The sequence below is a fragment of the Xenopus laevis genome, chromosome 7L, assembly GCF_017654675.1.
Source record: "Xenopus laevis strain J_2021 chromosome 7L, Xenopus_laevis_v10.1, whole genome shotgun sequence".
NCBI classification, from domain to species: Eukaryota; Metazoa; Chordata; class Amphibia; order Anura; family Pipidae; genus Xenopus; species Xenopus laevis.
Window position 1 is genome coordinate 86004379 of NC_054383.1, and position 6534 is coordinate 86010912.

The following is a 6534-nucleotide window of genomic DNA, read 5'->3' on the forward strand; positions in this document are numbered from 1 at the left end:
ATGATGGCATTCATCATCCATAAGCTCACCAGGCAGCTGACACCAGGTGAAATTGCCTAGCAGAATGTATCATTTGCCTTTTCACATATTAAGTACAGTGAAATAGAGCTATGCCAAAATGATCACATTCTAAAGCAGAGGGGCCTACAGTATCGTAGTTAATTTCAGGGCCAGTCATGGGCTGATGATATAATATGTAGAAATATAACACTCTGCAGGAAGCTGTTCCGATTTTAAGACTTTTACACAGAGAAAAAATGTTTTTAAAGGAGAACGAAACCTTAAAAATGAATATGGCTATATATATATATATTAGGGATGCATCGAATCCAGGATTTGGTTTGGGATTCAGCCAGGATTCGGCCTTTTTCAGCAGGATTCGGATTCGGCCGAATCCTTGAGCGTAGCCGAACTGAATTCTAATTTGCATATGTAAATTAGGGGCGGGTAGGGAAATCCCATGACTTTTCGTCAGAAAAGAAGATTTTTTTCCACTTTTTGCTTTCCTACCCCTAATTTTACTTATGCAAATTAAGGTTCGGATTCGGCCTGTCAAGTAGAAGTCAATGGCAGATGCCCCTTTTACAATTTGAAGACGTTTCTTTACATTGTGAACTGTGTTGGGTTTCATATGATAATATGAAAAAAAGTCAGGGTTTTCGGGAGACAACTTGAAAAAAATTGTACAATTCAGGTGGCAAATTAGAAAAAGTTGTACGATTCTAATTGCTACACAATTTTGTCTAGACTTTTTGCAGACCAACTTCTTCAAGCTGATTATTTGATAAATGAGTTAAATGTGGATGGGAGTTAGCTCGACCTTGTTTTAATAAAAAAAAAAGGGATACATTCGAGTTAATACCTCCCTAAAATTTGCAAATCATTTGGAGTTGAACAGAATCCATATAATCCATAAAAAACAAGAAGACAATAAGATGACAAGTTTATAGGTTTTAAAGTTAAATATAAAAGAGACAGTATAGCATTGGGAGAATTATTGGAGTTTTAGGGAAGATTAAAACATTTTTTATGAAGAATCCACATATGTTTGAGTTTTAACTCCAGTTAGCGACTGGGAGAAAGAAAATGTTTTCCTTACACCCAAAGATAATGAGAAGGGGAAAAAAGGCACAACATGTGCCCAAAGCTGATCTGTGACAGAGCCCCTGCTTTTTAGAATTCACTGTGTGTATCTGGATGGTGAGACATGACAATGCCATAAGAGGCTGACATAGGAACTGAACCCAGGGATCCCTGAGTCACAGGTCAGACACATCACCACTATGTTCTCCACGCAAATATTTACACTATTTGCTGCTTGATAGTATAAATCCCACGTTAGCACTGTTTCAACTCATGAAAAACCTCAGTTTAATTCAGATTGAAAAAAAAATCTCTGCATATTTAAAAGTTTAAAGCAAAGACTTGAGACATTTTCTGCAGCAAAGTGCAGGAAAAAAATCAATTTATTTATATTTTCCTGGCTGTCAATTTCCACCCTCAGCTAAATGCAATGTCCTCACAGATGCTCTTTCCTGCAATAACAAGGGTGACGTCTTTCGTTGCTCTGGAAACACTGTTTTGATTTTAAGATGAAAAAAACCCCGCATCTGACGGATTTTTTTTTCTTTTTTATTCAATAAACAAATAGGTTTCAAATGTAAATGTACATTTTTGTTCTGTCTGTTTGGCGCACAGGAGGAGGCTTATATTATTCATCAGTAATATTATTCTCTTCACTTAATGTTGCTTTTAGCAGTGCAGCCTCCCTGTCTCTTGCCTGTGTTCCAGAGAGAGGGGAAAGGTGAGCATTGCACAAACCTCCCGAAAGTATTTGCAAGAAATATCACAGGCTTTCTCCTTGATACTGTGGAACATAGGTCAGCAGCTGTTCTATGGAAAGTGAGTTGTGCTTCTGGGTGGAGCTGCAATAGGCATGTTGCTGGTACAAAGAAATATCAAAGCTGAATCCATATATCATGCACAGTTTCCAGCAATGGCTTTGTGTTGAGGAAAAGCAATATTGCCGTCATCACTATTATAATTAAGATTCACAGCAGGAAGATCATGTTTAAGGTTGCAATAGAAATGTAAACATATGTATATGCTGCATGTTGGAGAGGCATTCTACTGGATAGCAATACTGGGACATAGACATGTTAGAAGATGGACATAAAACTGGATGTCTATGGGCTGGACTCCATGAGAGTTTTTGGTCGGATCGACGCCCTCCGACAAAATGCACATCGAATGGAGTCGCACGTGTATATAATTGGACAGAATGGAAAGTCGAAGTTAAAGGGCATGTAAAGGCAAAAAAATATAATCACATTTTTACTTTCTTTAATGAAAAATAAATCTATCTCCAATATACTTCTATTAAAAAATGTGTACTGTTTTTATAAGAAACCTGACTGTATGCAGTGAAATTCTCCCTTCATTTACTGCTGTGGATAGGAATTTTTCAGACAGTCCCTAACTGCTCTGCAGAGAAAAAATCATAATTATGAACAGCAGGGGGAGTCCCCCGCCTTACTTCCTAGCCGTGCAGAACTACAGCCGCTTTGTTTGTTTCCCTGTAGAGCAGTTGGCAACTGTGTAGAGATTTGTATTGGGATTTTATTTTTGCCTTTACATCCCCTTTACTGTTTCCAACTCCAGCTGCAGGGACAAAGATCATGGAGCCAGATTTAAACAGATAAACTGGGATTCTATTTGGGGGATTATTTTGTTGGAGTTGGAGTTGGAGAAAGTTTGTGTTAAACAATAAAAAAACTATAAAATCCACATTAGATTACATGACAACACAGTACCCAGTGCAGTCTCTATATTCTGATTACTAATCAGTCTTGTTGTATCGGCTTCTAGCAGAAAGCAGTTTGATAATTTATGACGACCCCTAAGTAGCCCAGAACACACTGAGCATGTGCACAGTCTTGGTCTTGTAAAGATGCAAAGTTACAAGATGGTGACCACTGTGGCCAACTTTGAAAGCATAAATCATTTGTTTGATTAGGCTTGTGGTGCAATAAGTTTATGTGTAGTATACAAAATACAGCACTTCTAGCCTTATTGTTTTTAAGACTTTATATCCCCTTTAACAACTACACAATCCGACTGCCAGATGAAGACACTGCTTTCTATGTCCACATCCTCCGACCTTTCATTCAGTCCATTTATATCTTCACGCATGCGATTCCATCCGACTTGACGCGTTCGTTTTGTTGGCAGGTGTCGATCCAACCAAAAACTCGTGGAGTCCATCCCTATATATAAAGGGAGACCTATACTCATGGGCAGACATACTGGTACAGGTATGGGATCCGTTATCCAGAAACCCGTTATCCAGAAATCTCCAAATAATGGGAAGGCTATCTCCAATAGGCTCCATAATAATCAAATAAATTGAATTTTTTAAAAATAATGGGAAGGCCATCTCCCATGGGCTCAATTATAATCAAATAGCTCAAATTTTTAAAAATGATTTTCCTTTTCTCTGTAATAAATTAAAAGTAGAATTAATCATTACTGGAGGTAAATCCTATTGTTTTTTTTTTTTTAAACAAGTTTTTGTATGTTAAAGTTTAACAACAGTGGTAGAAAGTAGATGGGGAAGAGGAAAGTCAGAGGAGAATAGGAGAGAGGAGGGAGTATTATTCAGCAGTCCGTGTGTCATCATTGTATTATACGTTTTGCAGTGACATCATGGAAGGACACCCATGGGCCCCAGACAGCATCACATTTTGTGGGCAGCCTCTGGCAAGATATGTCAATTTTTGCTTGACCAAGTTTTTCCAAAAAGGGAGAGTCGGGAGAGCTGTTGATTTCTATTGGGGTTTTTTGAATGATTTTTTAGCAGACTTAAGGTATGGAGATCCAAATTACAGACAGATCCCTTATCTGGAATATAATTCTGAATAATAAGTCCCATACCTGTACTGGTGAGTTGCTGAGGAGATAAACTACTGGAAAGACATATCCCTGGACATGCATACTAGTGAAAATACCTTTATGCATATTTTTAAACAGATCTATTGTACAGAAGAGCTTCAGCCTGAACAATGTAATGATGGGAAGCATAACTATTGGAGAGCAACATACTGGTGGGTAAGCATACTCATAAGCAGGGGCGTAACTACTAGTAATGGGGGAATTTTTTTCCTGAAATTCGCCGCCGGTGAATAAATTTGCGAAACCGCTGCGAAAATTCGCCAACAAAAATTTGCCGGCGACAAAAAATATGGTGCTTTTTTTCACAGGAAATTCGTGAATTTTCCTGCGATGTCAAACGCCCCATCACTAGTAACTACAAAGGAAGCAGACCCTGCAGCCGCAGGGGGGCAATGAGGTATAGGGAGGGAGCCCAAATAACAGCAATTTCAACATATATTGGTAAAGCAGGACAATATGTTGGGGGCCCTAAAAATGTATTTGCTGTGGGGCCCAGTAACATTTAGATACACCATTACCCATGACTGGTGTGATATTATCCTGGAGAGAGATACATGAGTACTTGTACCATTCTTGCTAGAAAAGCTGTAAGAAAAAAAATCTAAATGAATATCTCTTAAAAGGGTTGTTAATTTTTAATATGCTTTAGAGCGTGATATTCAGAGACAATTTGCAATTGGTTTTCATTTTTTATTAATTTTGGTTTTTGCGTTATTTCACTTTTTATTCAGCAGCTCTCCAGTTTTCAATGTAAGCAGTCTGGTTGCTAGGGTTCAAATTACCCTAGCAACCATGCATTGACTTGAATAAGAGAGTGGGACACGAATAGGTGAGAACCTGGATAGAAAGATGAGGAATAAAAAGTAGCAATGACAATTAATTTGTAGCCTTACAGAGCATTTGTTTTTTTAGATGGGGGTCAGTGACCCCAGTTTGAAAGCTGGAAAGAGGCAAAAAAGGTATATAAATGAAAAACTTTAAAACATAAATAAGGAAGCCCAATTGTAACATTGCTAGGACATCCTATAACATACTAAAAGTTACATCAAAGGTGAATCACTCCTTTAATATTTCCTGTCTTTATCTGGGCCATTCCAGCAGCACCATAATTGCTACTCACTGCTGCAGGAGACATGAACCAATCCCACAGTATTTCTGGTGAAACAAGGGCATGGGGAAAAGATGAGAATATGTGAGAAAGCTGAGGCAGTTCAGAACTCCATCAACATATCATTGTACAGAAACACATATGGGAGGGACTGTGGTTGTGAAACAGAAAAATGAGCAGAAACACATTATTTGGCATGCTATGAATATCCTGTTCATGTTGTTAAAGGATAACTAAACCCTAAAAATTTATATGGTTAAAAATGTCATATCTGACATACTGAACTTGTTGCACCAGCCTTAAGTTTCTGCTTGTCAATAGCAGCAATGATCCAGGACTTCAAACTTGTCACAGGGGGTCACCATCTTGGAAAGTGTCTGTGACACTCACATGCTCAGTGGGCTCTGAGCAGCTGTTGAGAAGCTAAGCTTAGGGGGTCGTCACAAATTATCCAGTAGAAAATGAGGTTGGACTGTAATATAAGCGGATGCTACAGGGCTGATTATTAAATTCTGATGCTAATTGTACTGGTTTCTGTGCTGCCATGTAGTAATTATTTGTATTAATTACTTATCAGTCTTATATTGTGACATTTTTATTCTGTGTATATTGTGAGTGGGTCCCTAAGCTCAGTAACTGACAGCAGCACAGAGTGCAGTGAATCAGCAGAAAAGAAAATAGGAAGCTACTGGGGCATCTTTATGGGCACAGATCTTTACCGCTAATGGGCTGTGGTTGCCTTGGGCTGGTACAGAAGCCCAACATTTCTATCCTACTTCTTTATTTAGCCTTTAGTTTTTTTTTTTTTAAGAGATATGAGCTAGATGACTTTCTATGTCAATAGATACTTCTCATGAACAGAATAGTTAGGGATTAAAGGGTAAAATAAATGTAGCCTGTCATGAGAAGGTTCCAGATGACTAATTATGATTGTTCTTCTTTTGAAGTATATTTCCCATGACTGCTGGTAAACCTCCTTTTGTAACAGCCTGCTTTCCCTGGCCTCTATGCATAGGGTTTTTAGCAGTTAATCTGTATCTCTAGGCTTATTAGATGGAAGTTAAATCCCGTGACTTGGAAGTGGGGCTAATGTCTCTCATGTGTATAGAGCCGATTGAAATACTGCTGCTCCTCTCTTACTAATGGCCTTTCAGCTCTTACCTACAAACAAGCATACTAGGTAATTACATGACAATCAAGACCTGTTTCAGGTCTGTTTCCACTTGAATCCAATCCGCTTCTCGATCTTGGGATGGTTTATACGGAAATCCTATATCCTCTTTAGAGAACACGTGGCAATAAAAGAAACATTGTGACCCAGCATAGGGAGTTTGTACCAAATGGGACATTCTTGCAGTAAGTGTCTGTTTGCAGTGTGACGTGCACATATTTCTCTTGTTTCGGGTCATTCTCCTTGGAACAAAGGGAACAGCATGTCCATTGTTGTACAACGGTGCCGTGTCTGAGCCTGCAGC